General features: G+C 44.5%; 1 protein-coding gene and 1 long non-coding RNA gene across 2 annotated transcripts in view; both read right to left on the bottom strand.

The window, feature by feature from the left end:
- Positions 1-17717, bottom strand: part of AFF2 (ALF transcription elongation factor 2) — a 464761-nt gene that overhangs the window by 284604 nt on the left and 162440 nt on the right. The window lies entirely within an intron of this gene.
- LOC121025115 (uncharacterized) lies at positions 15791-17686 on the bottom strand. The gene is made up of 2 exons (XR_005787953.1): positions 17516-17686; positions 15791-17188 (listed from the first exon to the last, which is right to left on the bottom strand). It is a non-coding gene; the product is annotated as an uncharacterized LOC121025115 (long non-coding RNA).

Below are 17717 nucleotides of genomic sequence, written 5' to 3'. Positions count from 1 at the left end.
CCTTCCATCCATCCCTCCATCCAACCCTCCCTATCCTCCCTCCTTCCTTCCACCCATCCATCCATCCAACCCTCTCTCCTTCCCTCCCTCCATCCATTTATCAACCCATCCATCCTTCTAACCTTCCCTCCTGTCCTCCCTCCTTCCATCCATCCATCCCTCCATCCATCCCTCTCTCCTTCCCTCCCTCCCTCCATTCATCCATTCATCCATCCATCCATCCACTCATCCACCCATCCACCAACATACATGGATGAAATACCTACTCAGCACCTAGTATCACATAAGACCTTGCTGCTGTTCTCTAGACCCTGCATCTTGCATCTTTCTCAGGAGCAGGCTGGTGTGGCTGTTGTTTCTTTCCTACGTAACCTGTGAGACTCAGATCCACATGACACTTGGCTGTGGCCTATAGTGGCAGGGTGCCTGTGGCACTTCCATTCAAAGGATTGTGGATGTCAGGAGCAAGCTTAGCCCACATGGTGTGTGTGCTAAAAGTACTTTCAAATAATTCCTCATTTTATTTGGGAGGAAATAACTGTAAAGCAATGAAAAGCTGAATGGAAGGGCTTTTGTTTGTGTAACGAGTATGTATTCCACCGGTTTTCTTAAAATTAGGACTATGTATGTTTAAGCCCTGCAATCAAAACGCTCATGGTATACAAAGCTGACCTGAGCCACCTGTATGACGACCAGCTGAGTAACTTTTGATTTTAAACCCCGCCACCTATTGCCACCCTCCTTTTACTTCTTCTCTAAATATCATGTTCGTAAAGCTACATTAGAAGTTCGTACAACAACTATAGTATGTACTCATCACCTGCTGCTTTTGTTCTGTTATTATATGGGCTTTTGAGTATATACATGTCAACTTTTGAGTTTGTGTGTGTATTTCTGTGAGGCTGGATTGCTCCTACCAAAATCTTGAGGCATCCATCAGTAAATCAAAACAAACTCGGGGGGGGGGCGAAGAGTGGACACAGGAAGACGGTTTCAGGCATAATCGAGGAACATGAAAGCACAAAGCCCTCCGGAGGGGAGGGTGAAACAAAGAGAGCACAAAGCCCCATTATTCACATACACACCCAGACGAACGCATGCACGCACGGACACACACGCACACGCACCTGCCAGCACACCGTGATCGACAACATCCAAAGAGAAACTCACGCTCATTTTTGACTTTGCTTATTCTAGGAATCCAGTGTGGGATTATTATTTCCCAGTTCATGTTGCCCCATATTGCTCATTCCCTTTAAATCCTAGGGATCATTTTAAAACAAATAGCTTGTTGATTGGGGGGAATGGATAGAAGAAAAACAGCACTTAATAAAACAGCACAGCCAGGCAGCCAGTCCCGCTGCTCGCGGGGAACCATGCACAGCCCCTGGCGACGCAATCACGTGACTTCTGCGGACTCGTTTCATGCCTCAGTACTCTGAAGTGGGTATTACTGTCCTTGTCTCCTAGATGAGAAACTTGAGACCCAGGGCTTGAGAAACTTGGCCAAATCCCACAGGTAGAGGCGACAGGGTTGCACTGTGAATATGGCTCTACCCTTTTCCGAAGCCATTTGATCCCTGCTCTGCCAGAGGTGTCGACTTGGGGTACACGCGCTCCCCGGAGGGTGCACAGATTGTATTCAGGAAGTCTAAGCAATTGTATACGAAATTGTTTGGATACATCCATTTGGGGAAAGGAGCTAGTGGCCCCAAAAGATAATGAATTGCCATGATTTCATGGTAGTGCTTTCTAGAACCTGCTGCAGATGGCAATGCTTCCCCAGACCCATCCTACACCTGCCCGCCAGCCTGCCCCTCTCCCTCCTCCGGGCTCCTGTAGCACGCTGCCCGCTCCTGGAATCCTGGTGTTTGGTCTCGTTTTGTTATTATCTGTGTACATATCTTAGCTGCCACGCTAGAGGGAAGCTTCTTGAATGTAGGGCACGATCTCATCCAACTAGGTCTCCCTCAGAGCCCCAGCACAGTACTCTGCACAGAAGGGGTGCCTGACAACGTCAGACGATTTAGTGACTGGTCGTTACTTATCAAAACTGTTCTTGATTTGTACTCTTCGCCTTTGTCACCTAATTCCCTCACCTAGAGGGCTCACCTCCTCAAATCCTAGCCTTGTTGGCTGGTCAGTCTCAGGGCTCGCATCTCCAGGCAAGGCCTACACAGAAAACAGCCTCCTGTTTGCTCTCCTTGTAATCACACAACAGAAGACACGTTTTCTCGCGATTATGTTCGAATTGCCTCAGATGGTAATTCTATGGACTCCACCTATTCTGTGCCAAGTACCTATTCTCTGACTGGAACTGGTAAAAATCCAGCCGTCTTTCCTAATGTTTCGGAACTCCCCACAAAACCGAAACTACATTGTGCATGTAGATGTGCTCAATACATAATAAATGGCTCAGAACAGACGAACTTTATTCCTCCCATCTTTAGAAACATTGATTTTCTTTGAGACTCGTATGCTCCTTCAGAACTATAGGGTTTATTAGGCTGAAAAGCTAGTTTCTCATTAACTTACACAGTTAAGAAAATAATCACTTTCATATTTATATTCGAAATCAAGATTCACATACATGGCACTAAGACTCTTCAAATAAACTAAAGTAACTGCCTCCTTGCCTGGTGAATGGAGGGGTTAAAGCGTGTAATTCGCTGAGCTACAAACTTGGGATTTTACAACCTGGAAAGGGACGGGTACAGGGTTAAGAGAGAGATTTATTTTAATGGGAACCAATCACAATAAGAAAAAGCAGTGTGGGGTGATCTAAATAAAACATATGTAGAGGCACCTGGGTGGCTCAGTCAGTTAAGCGGCCAACTCTCGATTTCAGCTCAGGTCATGATCTCACAGTTCGTGAATTCAAGCCCCACATCAGGCTCTCTGCTGTCAGCAGAGAGGCTGCTTCGGATCCTCTGTCCTTCGCTCTCTCTGCCCCTCCCCCACTCATCACTCGTTTGTCTCACTCTCTCTCTCTCAGAAAAAATAAACTTTGAAACAAAATAAATGAAATATATTTAGATTGGCAAGGTAAATGGGTAGTGGAGCTTCCATTGGACATCACTAATGGCTTAGCCGTCCAGGATGTTACTCAACCAACTGAGAACACGAAGCCATTCATCTGGAATGTCATTCTGTCAGTGTGGCCTCCCAGTTTTCAAGATTCTTTTTTTTTTTTTTTTCAAATACTCCATAAATGAATAATTAAAGAGGCAACTGAAAATAAATATTAAGAGTTTTCCTAAACCATGTTCTCAAGGCATTTTTATCCCATTTAAATTTTAAAGGTAATTATATTGCCTACTGCCAAGAAAGTTAACACTAATTATTGGAATAAATAATGCTGCACAGATTAAATAGGAATGCAAAGACAAAAATGCCTAATGGCGTATTCAAAACAGGAAGCACAACACTGTTATTTCTAGCTCTAAGTACTATATACTCTTGATTTATGAAAATGCAGTTTTTAAACTTCTATTAGTGAAATCATTTTTCCCCCATGCCACTTTGACTTTACTATCAGACTGCCATTAAAAAAAATTAACCGTAATCTTTTCTTACCAGTGATCAAGTACAATTTCTGTTTGTTTTACTCCACGGCTTTTACACGCATATTGTTATATGGTTCGGAAAGAAATATATTTATGTCTACCTATGTAAATCACATAGTAAATTACGTTGCAATTAAAATCCACAAACTAAGTCGAATACTTCGTCGGTGATGTCTTCCCAAGCCAAAATGTGTATTTCACTGTTTCAGAGCTGTGATATAGAACACAGAAATTTTTAACGGGGATTTTGACTAATGCTGTTTAAGAGGTGAACCAGTACTAGAGCAAAGGTAGAGTGCCTTTTTTTTTGTTTTGTGTGTGTGAAGGCACTGGCATTCAATCTTTCAATCTTCCCAAACTCTACGGGCTAATTTCAGGAAGACTCAATAACACACTGCAGCTGCAATTTCCTTGCTTCTCCTCCCAGAAGGTGAAATGAACATATTTATGTGGCAGGGATGCCTTTTCCTTCAGAAGTCAAAATACAGAAACTAGATGTTGTTTTTTCACATGGGTAATATATTTGCCGGAACATCCCAACGAAGGAACTTTTGTCTGTTATCTTTGAGTTGTGGAAAGTGGCCAAGTTCCATGTTGCACTTGATAATTTCTGGTGCAAGTACTCTCAGATGAAGGTTTCACTTGTGGCCTTTAAGGACTTTCCCATTCTTGAGTGAGGAATGTGCCACCTAAGAGCAGACTAATGCATTTCTGTCAAGCCAGCTGGACTGGTTGGCTGTGCAGGGTCCTTCCAATGTGCAGATTCTCTAATTCTATAAACTTAGACCATTGTTCTTTAAGATATCGACCACTTTTTTGTTCTACCTTAATGTCCAGAGTTACAAGTCTAGAGTTCAAGGCTCAGATCTGTAACTAGGTACAGTGAGTCCTTTGAGGAGACCTTTTCCCACCTGGCTTCTGTGTTCACCACCTCCGAAACGTGAGGCTTTCAGCTCCCAAAGTCTGTGTTTAGAATAATTTCCAGATATTCAGGAGTTACAGAGGGAATTTAAAATAGTTGAGGACAGAGGAGGAGTGGGTAAGTAAAATCAAGTAACTACATGATGATCTTTTCCTATATTTTAAACACACAATGTCAATCCTACTAACCATGGGGTGCAAACATGTCATAAACTCAGTTCTGCTCCTTTCTCCTGCTTCCACTGCCAGAAATTCATGACCTTAACTGAAAGGCAATGACCATGTCCACCAAATAAAGGCAAGGAAGCAGAGCTGAACAGTTTTTAAGGTAGCAATTTATATAAATAGCCAGTTGCAATAACCCTATTCCAACTCCACCAAAACCAAAGGATGCAATTTCCCACTTAAGATTATATTATGGCCGGGAGGAGCACAGTGTTGAGTGGAAAGTTACCCCAACTCACCATTGTAAGCACATTCCCTGTGTTGACGGCATGAGTCTAAAGGAAAAAAAAAAAAAAAAAGCCAGGAAGGATCATAGCAAAGTCCACAGCTATTACTGCAAGAAAAATTCAACCGGAAATGTGTTCATTTAATTTTCAAAAATTACAACATACAAAACATAATTCAATATTTAATACACTCCATAACTTACAGAAAATTGTCACTTCCAATTTTGTGATTTCTAAGAAAGTATTCAGCATATTTTCCCATGTTCTCTGAAGTACTATAATCTTTCCGAGTTAAGATATTAATTTTTAAGTGCAGAACCAAAAAGGCCATTTATAGGAAATAAATCCTTCACTGAAGCGTAAGAAAATAATCATGACTTTTCTTACAAAGCTTTGCACGAGAAAGCACCATGCAAACATTAATCAAATAACACGACATTCAAAGCTTCTAACATCACGCAAACATGACAATAAAAGAGACAGAAGAAACTTACCTGCTTTGTGAAGATTTGGGTGTCAAAATAAAGGCTATTGGGTAATGGTGTCACCATCCACCGATGGCCCAAGCTAGAAACCTCAAAGCCATTTTAGATCCTCTCTGCCAGCTTCCTCTCAACAGCCCACCTAAGTAATCACTGAATCTTACCCAAATTCAACCTTAAAAATCTGAAAAATGGCCTAATTCAAATTGCTGGCATTTCTGGTCTGGAATACCTTAATAGCTTGTTCAGTGCTCTTTTTGCCTCAAACCTCACCAGCCCTATCATGCCTGCTCCTCCCTTCCTACAATCCCTGTCGGTCCCTCCTCCAGCATGACTTTCTTAAAACATCAGCGGCCATCTTAGAGCACTGAAAAGCTCCTCAACGCCTGGAGCTGACCCCAAGACCCCAATCTTCCAGCTGAACTCCCCAAACACGGAGGATTATTTTGCCTCTCAGGAATCATCAGGCCCGTTTGCAACCTAATGTGGGTTGACGTTGTAGGAAATGTCCATACCACCACGCCAAGAAAACTTCCAATCATACTTCAAGAGCTAGCACACCAGTCACTGCCTTCTTGAAGAGGCTTTCCTGAACACTTCAGCCAGTCTTAGTCATCCTCTCCACTCCCAAAGAATATTCAACAACCGTGCATCATATTTCACAGTGGTTTTTCCGTTTCTGTGTCCACATCCCCTGATTTAAGCTACTCAAGATCAAGCAACATGTCTTCATCGTCTCAGCCTCCGAACTCCCGGCATAGTGCCTGGCGCACAATGGGTGCTCAATAAAAGTTTGTTGGATGAATGAGGAGATAAAACAAACAGATAAAAAAAGATATGTCTTCTAGGTATTCTCTTCTAACGGATCTCTTCGACAATGCATATGACAATAGTTTCAGATTTAAAGCATCACAATTCATAACATCAGGTTCAATGTGAACAACTCAAAATGTTACACTTGGGTTTCTCTTATGTGTGTTCTTGGGCCAAATGTTGTGCTCACATATCCAAGAAGACCATTTTCTTTGAGATTTATTATAGGTGGATTGTGGATTCAAACTGAATTCTCTGATATGGGTCCTCTTTACCCATCAATCTTGCCTGGGAGGATGTTAGTTAGATCTATTCATCTTCCCAAGGACCTAAAGACTACGTTTGTTCAAGCAAGCAGAGTAGAGCTACAGAGAGACAGTGTGGGTGCCTCGACACATGGGAGAGACCATTTGACTTGGTGAGACCCCACTTACGGTGAGCATCCTGGTCTGCATCTCCATTGGGTGCCCGGGAGGGCACTTCCGGGTATCCCAGAGGACGCCAGCTTCCCCAGTAAGTCTGCCTCAAGACCCGGATGAATAAGATGCTGACAAGCAAAGGCAGGTCCAACAACAGCTTTGCTCTAAAGCCAGGGACATTTCCTTAACCAGCTTTAGGAGTCACCGTTCACATACGTAGGCTAGGTGAATGGTGACTCCGGAAACTGTCTAAGACGGCAGCTACCTCTGCCCCCACGAACCTAATTGATGAAATTACAACACGGATGTAACATTCTTCTATGGTACACGCTTTAAGAGCTATCATGACACCCCTGTATCACAGGATCATGGCCCTTGCAACTGCACCAACTTCTAAGGCTTTATTTCAGTTCATTTGATCTGGCTAAGATCTGACTTCCTTTTGTCCATCAAACCATGTATCCGGAGGCTTAGCTCAACCCTGTTTCAACTTTAAAGCCTTAATGACATAGATCCTTTCTTCTGTCAGTCCTTCAGAACCTAGATACTGCCCTGGAGTCTGGGCTAAACTTCATGGGGAAAGCCAAGAAAGCCATCATTGTCTAGCCTTCTCCTCCCAGAAGGCCACTGGCTTTCTCAGGCCTCCCAGAGAGACACTTGGACACTGACACATGCACATGTGTATACACATGCACAATCCCTGCTACACATCAGCTCTGAAGAGGTTGTAGGGGATGCCACAGACCACTAGCCCTTTCTTCTCATTGGACCCAAAAACTCAGGTTGTGCAAGAGGACTTGCTCTTCCTAGAATCGTAAAAATCCCTATCACCCCACACCCAAGTCAAATACATACTTCAGTGCCCTGGGAACTCAGGCACCCCAATTCTAAAACAGCAAAAGATGAACCATCTTCACCTCCTGAGTTACTAAGGAAGAAGAACCCTGCTGAACGGTGATAACAATTTTCGGTTTGAAAAGTATTTCTGGGGCGCCTGGGTGGCTCAGTAGGTTAAGTGTCCGACTTCGGCTCAGGTCATGATCCCACAGTTTGTGAGTTCGTGCCCCGCGTCGGGCTCTGTGCTGACAGCTGGGAGCCTGGAGCCCGCTTCTGATTCTGTGTCTCCCTCTCTCTCTGCCCTCCCTCCACCTCAAAAATAAGTAAACATTAAAAAAAAAAAGTATTTCTGATCCTGGGTGCAAAACCTTCTAGGGGTCCACTCTCCCTCGACTACAGACATCTCTCATGACTCTAGGATTCTGCAATCTACAAGCTGCAGGGCTGACCTTTCTCCTTCTCTACTCAAGGCCATCTTCCTGCTGACGACAGGCAGAGGAAGCCAAATGTTTTTTGCTGTCTGAAGCTTTGTCTAGATCTAGTCCAGGTCTCAGCTCACTAACTGTGCCAAGTCAGACACAGCCCACTGCCTGGTTTGATACGGCTCGCAGGCTAAGAATGATTTTCATGCTATAAGGTGGTTGAAAGAAATCAAGACAATATTTCATGACCCATGGAAATACATGGTATTTGAGTTTCGGTATTCATATAAAAAATTTTATCAGCATACAGCCATGCCTGTTCATTCAGGTATTGTCTATGGCTGTTCTCACACTACAGTGGCAGAGTTGAGTACTTGCCATAGACTGTATGGCCCACAAAACCGAAAATATTTATTCCACAGAATAAGCCTGCCCACCTAAGCTCTAATTCATAACTGAGTCAACTGCATCAACAAATTCTGTTTTCTCTATTACTTAAGACAAAAACCTTTATACTTATTCTAAAAGATTTTTTTTTTAAAAATCACTTTTCCACACTTTTATTTGAATCATTTATCCACAGAAATTATCTTTCACATAGGGACAAATTGAAGAGTTTAGCGAATCGGGCTCCAAACCATTGTGGACTAAACCTGAAGTCCACTCTGAGATGGGGAAGCCCACCTCCCTCCTAGGGACTGGCTTGGGTTTTTCACAGTGAATACCGTCTGGCCTCCCTCCATTCCTGGTCTGGGAAGTGGAAGAATGACCCTTCTCACAGTGGGTTGAATAGTGCCCCCCCCCCCAAAACTCATCTCTACCCAGAAGCTCAGAATGTGACTATCTGGAAATATGGCCTTTGCAGATGTAATCAGTTAAGGATCTAGATATGAAATCATCGAGGATATAGCGCAGGCCTTAAATCTGGTGACTGATGTCCTTACAAGAAGAGGAGGGGACACGGAGAGACACACAGGAGGAGAAGACGGGCGAAGATGAAGGCAGAGCGATGCCGCTACAAGCCACAGGCCACCCAGAAGCTTAGAAGAGGCAAGGAAAGATTCCCCCGTAGAGCAAGTGGGTGGAGTTCAGCCCTGCCGACACCTTTCTGGATTTCCAGCCTCCATAACTAGGAGAGAATACATCTCTGTTGTTCGAGGCCGTCCAGTTTATGACACGTTGTTAGGGCCATCTACAGAAAACTAATACGTCTTGCATTTCTGGAGTCTTGTAAAATTTTCAAAGCCATTTCACAGCTACGTAGCTCACTTATTCTCGCAGTGACTTTCTGTGTAGGCAGTCCATGGATGAACCGCATTCTTGTGCTGATGAACAGGGAGACTCCCCCATGGAGTATCTATGAGTAAAAGCCAGGGACCTTGCCTGCTCTTTGTTAACTACTCTTGCAATCTCATGACCCACAAGTTGTTTCAGTCTGCTTGGCGGGGGGTAGGGGGGTTCAAACATTTGAGAGAAGTCTTACTCGTAACTTCTATGGCAATCATTCACATGCCCACGTTTTAGTGACCTCTCATTCACATCTCAGGCTTATCTACTCAGCGGTTGCGTTTTGGCTGCAGAAATCCAGATTTTAGCTATGTTGTCTGAGCGCTCTGCTAAAGTCATCTTTGCAAATAGGCAAAAACTCAGAAACTTTATGAACCAAGGCAAGGTCCTCTAACAAGTTGTGTCATATGTTACTCATTTAGGAATATTGCAAAAACACTACTTCTCACCATATTTGTAAATGAAAAACACATGACTGTAACCTGTAATACCACAAGAAAAATTGCTCTTTTGGTATGCTTGGCCCCAGACTTTTGAAATATGAACCCAGCAAGGGAATTTCAACTTAAGCTGGATTCAGCTCGTTATTCTCCTGCCCCTTATATGCCAGCAGAGAAGCTACTTTTGGAAAATTAACCCATATATATACAGTAGCACACTGGACCCCAAATGCCATTGTGGAAATGGCACTGAAGACCTGGCTTCTAGTCCCAGCAGAGTCGTCACTTGCTGGCCATGTGACTTTAGGCATGAAACTCTTAGTCGCTCTGAGACTACCCTTCTGCACCTATGAAAAGCGGGGATGACAATAATCCCGGACTCTCTTAGAGTCGGATCCAAATAAGATGGCTACATGGAGGGGGAATTGGGGTGATGCTGGTTAAGTGGTACAAAGTTTCAGTTATGCAAGATGACTAAGTTCTAGAGAGCTAATTAACGTACAGCGTGGTTGGTACAGTTAGCAGTACTGTGTTTCAAGCAGTACTTGAAAGTTGCTAACAGAATAAATCTTAAGTGTTCTCACCACATGCTCAGAACGTGGCAGCTAGAGGTGATGGATATGTTAATTAGCTCAGTCGCAGAGGTTATTTCACAATGTGTGTGTATATAAAAACATCTAGCTGTATACCTTGAACAGACACAATTGTTACCTGTCAACTGCACCTCCGTAAGATGAGGATAAGACGATGTATGTGAAAGCACTCGTAGATTTTAAAGTATAAAGGGAGTAGGTCTTCATTATTGTCACCTATATTATCAACTCACTTGGTAAGCAAAGAACAGTACTTTTTAAAAAGATGGCTAATTAAGGATTATTTGTTTTCACATCAATTAAAAAATACTAAAGAGACTTACAGCAGCCATAAAGAGTTTATAACTCCTCTCCAAAGCCCTTTGCATTCACTATTTGGGTTGAATCAATACGGTTATCTACTTGTCAATTTTTCTTATTCTTTAACACAGAATGTGAGCAGCCTGTTTTTTATGACTGGCTCAGAATGTACTAAGCTAATCGATATATCCAGTGATAACAGGATGATTTGGAACACACATAACAAAAGCTTATCACTTTACTGCATACTGAATCTGTCAAAATATTTTCCGAGAAGTAATGTGAAAATAGAAGTTCTCCATCTTTCATGATGTGAGTGGGTAGTGACAAAAGGATTAGGAGGCTATTTCCTGAGTTCACAGCTTGGTGTTTTCCAGTGAAATACAGCATATAGCTGTTTATCTTTTTTAAAAAAAATGAGTTTAATTCAGGATGAACTAGTGTCCAATCCCCAAGGAAGATCCAATTCTAGTTTTCCCCTATTTCCCTAGTCTGAAAACGTCCCCAGCTGTTCGGAAGGATGGTGCTAAGAGGCATTCAGGCAAGGCTTCCATCCCTCCATGCTGTCCCCACACTCTTGGTGCGGGTGCATGACAAGGGAATGGCTGAAGTAACTTCACAAACAAGGCAGGTCTGGGCTCAACACAAAGGAGAAGCATGCCCTCAGAGATGTACAGCTAGAAGAAACCTCACTGGTGAGCTAGTCGGAACTCACCATGTAACGAGAGGCAAAATTGCTCTGTCAAGTTCACAGAGCAAGTCAAGGCCAGATGTGGAACCCAGAGCTCAGTAGACATCGTCCAAACTATACTTGCTAGTATACCACATGTTCCTTCACGTAAGATTGACTTTCAGCCATCTCCTGAAGATTCACTGAAATTATTAATAAATAGTGATGTTTCAAAATGTATCATTATTAAGGATGACTTAAATTTGCAGAGTGTAAGAACCAAAGGTTGTTGTTTTTTGTTGTTGTTTTTTTAGTGGAAGAAGAATAAATCAATCTTTTGGCTTCTTTCCGACCAAAAGAATGTTAAAAGTAACAAGGGATTTAAAAGCACAGAACACCAAGACAGTTGTGCAGAACCGAATAGCCCAATTCATTGCAAACATGGAATGTGGAAATAGCAGACATTGTTCCAGGACACTGGTGGCTAGAATCACTTACATGGAGTCTTACAAGAGAAAATACAGACCCTAAAGAACAGGATTTGAGGAAATGAGAAGGAACAACAACAAAAAAAAACACACAGAAAACCGGGGATCTACAAGCCCTTCACCAAGCCAAAGTTGAGCTCTATTCCTCAGTTTGCCTAGTGCTAACGAGCAAATGGATGGAAAGGGACAACGAAGGGCAGGGGCACCCAGGAAAGACAGCTTGGTTGAGTACAACCATTTTGGCACAACTTTAGAGAGAGCCTTGGGAAAGCATGTTGAGGAGAAGCTGAGGTCTACAGAGTAAGAAATGAGATGTGCTTTCTTTTTTTAAAGAATGTTTATTTTTGAGAGAGAGAGAGTGTGTGTGTGTGTGTGTGCAAGCAGGAGAGGCAAAGAGAAAAAAGGGGAGAGGGAGAATCCCAAGCAGGGTCCGTGCTGCCAGCCGTAGAGCCCAATGCGGGGCTCGAACTCATGAACCGTGAGCCGAAACTAAAGTCAGACAATTAACCGACTGAGCCGCCCGGGCACCCCAGAAATGAGATGTGCTTTCTTGAAAGGGAGTAGAGAGCACTGGAGCTCGGAAGTTACTGCTTGAGCTGGTGAGAGCACTTGGCTTGAGACAGTTCCTAGGTTGCCACACGTGAAGCCTTTGGGAAAGTCAAGTTTCAAGTTCACCATTACCATCTGGTTGCCACATCACCCAGGCATTCAAGACACCTAGAAGGCAGCCTTTTGAGCCCTATCTTACTTAGGTGCCATAACCCCACAGCTGCAGACAAACTGGCCTATCTTCAGAATGTATCTTCTGTGCTCTTACCTCCCTTTTTGGTACCTGCCATTCTCTCCATCCATCCCTATTCGCACAAATACGAACTGCCCTCCTGATCCCTCTTCACCTACTGTAATCCCACCCAGGATTCAAGGTCAAGTTCAAAATGCATCTTGCATCCTATCTCTGTAAGACCTCCCGGGGTTACTCCTCTGTGTCAATGGCTGGCAAAACACCCCAAGACCGTGAGGACGGTCTCAGCCGCCCCTCCCCAAGACACCCTACCTGATCACCCAGCACCTCTGACCTCTCCATCACGAACAGTGCAAGGCTCCGTGTTCTATCTGTATCACCGGTTTTCCTTCTCAGATGCCTCCCTGGGGCCGCTTCAGTCAGCTTAGGGAGACACTGAAGTTATGAGGGGATGAAGATGTGTGGTAAGGAAAATGAATTTTATTTATTTTTTATTTTTTTAAATGTTTTTATTTATTTTTGAGACACAGAGAGACAGAGCATGAGCAGGGGAGTGGCAGAGAGAGAGGGACACACAGAATCCGAAGCAGGCTCCAGGCTCTGAGCTGTCAGCACAGAGCCCGACGCGGGGCTCGAACTCACGAACCGCGAGATCAAGACCTGAGCTGAAGTCGGACGCTTAACCGACTGAGCCACCCAGGCGCCCCACGGAAAATGAATTTTAACACCAATGACACCATGCCATTGGAGACGTCGTCAAAAAGCACAAAGGAAAAGCAACCACTAGGGGATGGACTGACAGAGGACATACAAAACTTTCTGGGTCCTACGCTTATATGGACTGAATGCTAAGATCAGTCCCGATGGGGTGGGAAGAAGACTGCCTGGGTGCTATTTTATTTCCGTGACAGTGGGCCCCCAAATAAATAAACTGGTGATGCACATCAAGTGGCAAATGCTCGGCCTGGTTGCACACAGCAACCTTCCCTGAAGGAGCTGCCTCAGTGGTTCCTGTGGAGCTGCCTGGGCACATCCGGCACCTGAGTGCTAAGTTCCCAGCATCCTCAGCGGTTCTCCCCCAAGGGACTTGAGCTTCCCCATCTACTCACAATACATAAAGCTAATTATACCCACAGTGTTCACTGCATAGGACGCACAACAAAACGGGCAGTCACAAATGTGAGCAACAGCTTTGCGGCTGGTTGACAAAACCAGCCACTAAAATAAGCGAACGCCATATCCCATCATTCCTATGGGTTCCATCAAACTTTGCTAAGAGACTCCTAATTTGGAGGCAGCTGGAGCCTCAGATAGCCTTAGGGTCACAGCCAAGAGCGGCTTGCAAGGCAAATGATCCTTTATGGTGATGACACTCCACACGTTAGTATTGTACTTACGAAAGCTTATTGACTTAGGATGGAAATACTTCATAGCTGTCACTGGCCCTTTCATTTGCGTGCAATCATTTACTTCCCAGACAGTATACTAACAACAAATTGTGCTAAAATGCACAGCTATCTACACCAAAAGATTTGTATCCCAATGAGAAACATAAGCAAAAATGTATGTAATGGAATCACGTATAAAGCTACATTTATTAACAAATCCATTTCCTAATAAAATACCATCTGCAAGTACCCTCAGTTTCCACTGGATATAAATAGGCCTTTTACTGTTTTCAGATGCAGTTCCCAGAAAATTCTTCTAAGCTCAACTGAAGAACACATCAGTCTTTTTCTTTTCTCCTTTTTTTTTTTTTTTTTGGTTGCCTGGCATGTTAGTAAATTCTGTAAAACTAAGTTTTTAAACAAATTTTGTTCCAAAAGCATGCTTCAGTTGAAAAGCTGACCTTCCGCCATAAAGTTGGTTAGACTTCTAGAAGCCTTCTTACTGATACAGAAATTCGAAGAAGCCAGGAAATAATGTCAAGGATGGGCCATAAGTAACACTTCTCCACTCGAGACACAAGCACAGACACGGAAAGGAACAAGGGCATAGGCACGTGCTCGTGTCATTTCAATAATAGTTTGTGTCTCCCAACTCCCAAATATATTAGTATCTGCTTATTCGTGTATCTTAGAACGCGGTCTGTTTCCTGGGCATTCAGCCCCCCACTGCTCCCAAATGCACTTCACTAACACACGGGTCGACCTCCTCTCACTAGAACCAGGGACAGAGATGGGAATACACAAAGAGACCCTCTTTGTGACTGCTCTCTGGACAAGCCCTTTTAAGTAATAACTCCAAGGAATGCTGCCACTCATCAACGATGGCTACTTTGACTGGGGACCCAGAACCCAACGCCCGGACCTCTCGGCGCCAGGGACCGGGGCTGAATTCTGACGCTAAGTGCTTTTGAAAAGTGCATCAAGATTTAATAGGGTGAATTTCCAGCCTTGGTCAGAGTTTTAGCCACATAAATTCCATTAGGTGCAAAGCTCCATAATGCTCCACCCCATCTATATTTATGCCCATGTTTTAATCTACACCCTTCTAAGCTCCCTGTCAGGCTGTCAATCTCCGGTTTCCTTTCCTCCGACCCTTGCTTTTCATATTACCTTTGAAGCCAGGATGTTCTCCTGACTTGAGGGCCCTAAGCTTGTGTCTACCCCTCTTTCAAATCCTTTCTTGAGACCAATATTTTAAAATAAGTACTCTCTTCACTGATCTCTTACCGTGACTCTATTGCACCTGACCCATTTTTCATACAAGGCTCTACCAAAGTCTATTTGTACCGTCACCAAAGGCTGTGTGCACACAGGCTGCTCCTTGGATCATCGTCTCCAGAGTGAAGATAGCTCAGACTCTCTTTGGAAACGTACCTCTCATTGGTGCGCCAGAGTGCTGAGCAAAAGCATGAAGTCGTTTCTGAATCTGGGTCAGCCATGTCGTGAATGTAGAAGAGAGGGGATTACAACAGAGTGAATCTCACTGGGTCTGTGACTTGTCACTCTGCTAATGAGGTATGGACATAGGCTGACAGACCCCTTGATGGGCCAGTACAACTCCCAGACCAGTCCTGAGTGATGGCGCTGCCGTGGGAGGAGGGAACACCACCAGGTACCGGGGCAAGAGAAGGGACAAGAACAATATCCCAGCCTCTCATTATACTCGTCTCTCAATGCACGTTTCCTTGTGGATGTTAAGTATGACAATCCTGTGTGAAGTCATCCAGTGGAAATTAGGATTAGGACTTCCCAATGACTGTGCAGGAGCAGAGCAGAACGAGACACGGGCGATCAGAGTCCAATTAAAGGGGTACAACGAACGATGGATTTTCTAGCAACCGTTTACCTTTTCCGTGTGAGTTGCTTCACATCGTGGCTTCGAATATGTACTCAAGTAACCAATTTTCAAATTCATTCACTCAGCAAATATTTATTAAGTCGCTACCACGTACCAGGCATTTGCTAGGCGCTCGGGATACAGAGAAGAATGGGACGTTCCTTGCTCTCAAGGAGCTCACAGTCTAATAGAGGACACAGACACATCAACGGGTAGCTGTGATACACGAGGTAAGTGCCAGTCAAGGGGTACGTAAGGCGCTAGAGGACTCCAGAGGGAGCAGTCTGTAGTAAGCCTGGTGGAATTAGGGAAGCTTTCACAGAGAAAGGAACAATCGGGTAGACCCGAAGGAGGAACAGGACTTCACCGGAAGACAAGGGAGGGTGGGGACAGATGCTCTAGGCCGACAGAACAGCAGGCACGAAAGCAAGGAAGCGTGACAACGCGTGACATGATGGGGAGCCACAGGCAGCTCCATGTGGCTGGGATTTCATCTGTGCACGAAGAGACGGTGAAACGTGAAGTCAGAGGAGAAGCATGGAATCGGCGTGAAGAGCTTTGTACGCGGGACTAAGAGATTTGGACCTTGTCCGGGGAGCGATGAGAAGGCACTGAAGAATGCAAAGCAGGGGTGACGTGGCTACGTCAGCCCACTGGGTCAGCCTGAATGGAGGATGGTTTGGAAAAGAGGTGACACCAGAGGGAGGCAGAGCAGATAGGAGGGGCTGTCTGTGGGTGCCCACGGGCGCTCCGAAAGGCGGTGAGGGTGAAGAGGTGACAGGCTGGGGAGATACTCAGGGGGAAGCTCGACAAGACTTGATGAATGATGAGAAGCGAAACCGCCTCAGAAATGAAACAGTATTAAAAACACGCACTCGGAAAATACAACCCTCAGCCCCACTCCTCCCCTTCTTTTGTGTTCCCATCATCCTCTGACATCCCCACATCTGCTGAGTACGGATAACGGCGGAAGGGCCAGAGGTGCACATGGTCAGACTTCTGTAATTGAGACACCACTACCTCAGAATGTGCGACAATTCACACAGACTGTCTGTGACTCCTATTGAGTAAGAATTTCAACCTACGTTCTTCCTCTGCGTCTTTTCAAGCCTTTAGGCACCAGTAACAGGAATCCAATCTAAAAGCAGTGGCTTCTTCCAATCAAGACTTGAGGAGCAGTAGGCAGCCGCTTACATGGTGGTGTCTGAGGGGCACCCAATATATGTCCCCCACCCAGGGACCACAAGGCCTGGGATCCAATCATTAGCGATCCATTCCTTTGGGAGAGGCTTTGGTCCCTCCGACTTCTCTTTTATAAGGCAATGACTCCTGAGATGGGTACGACAGTTAGTCATTCTAAACCCAGCGGCACTGTGGCTGAGCATATGCCTTTGGCTTTGACAGAAGGGGTCAAGGTAGTGTAAGAGGGCTATGTAGGTACCTGCAGAGGAAGGTGGTGCAGAAGGGAGGACTGAGGGATACAGAGGATAACGTTAGGATCTTGCCAAGGAATAGCCCCCACAAGCACTCAAGAAACTAAGATTCTTAAGGAATGCCTTCCACTTCCGATGCCAGCAAATCACACTTGTACGGTCTTGTACCTTAAGGAACTTCTGTGTTTTATGCTTATGACCTGCTACTTGCTAGTGAAGGCCTACGGTGGCTCACAATCTTTTCAGGGACATCATACTGCTTACGACCAATCACAATCTCCAGTGTTACTAATCTGTACATATTGCTACAGGTGCACTCTCCGAAACTATTTTAGAAGTCCAAATTTTCATTCACTCAGACTGACCTTGTCTGCTGCCATTCCACATTACGGAGATTTAACTGTATTTGCAGAATGTTAATCAGTCAAGTCACAAGCCACAGAAGATCAAGACTCAGACTCTGACCTTGAAGAGTCTCATCTACGGCTCAAGAAGGTAAATAAGCGGTGCTTGTGAATACTTGATTATAGCGGCGAGAGAAGTGAACTAAAAAGAAAAAAAAAAAAA

Source organism: Herpailurus yagouaroundi, unplaced genomic scaffold (assembly GCF_014898765.1).
Source record: "Herpailurus yagouaroundi ecotype Mexico unplaced genomic scaffold, PumYag 67503, whole genome shotgun sequence".
Classification (NCBI taxonomy): Eukaryota; Metazoa; Chordata; class Mammalia; order Carnivora; family Felidae; genus Herpailurus; species Herpailurus yagouaroundi.
This window is presented reverse-complemented; position numbering and strand designations above follow the sequence as displayed.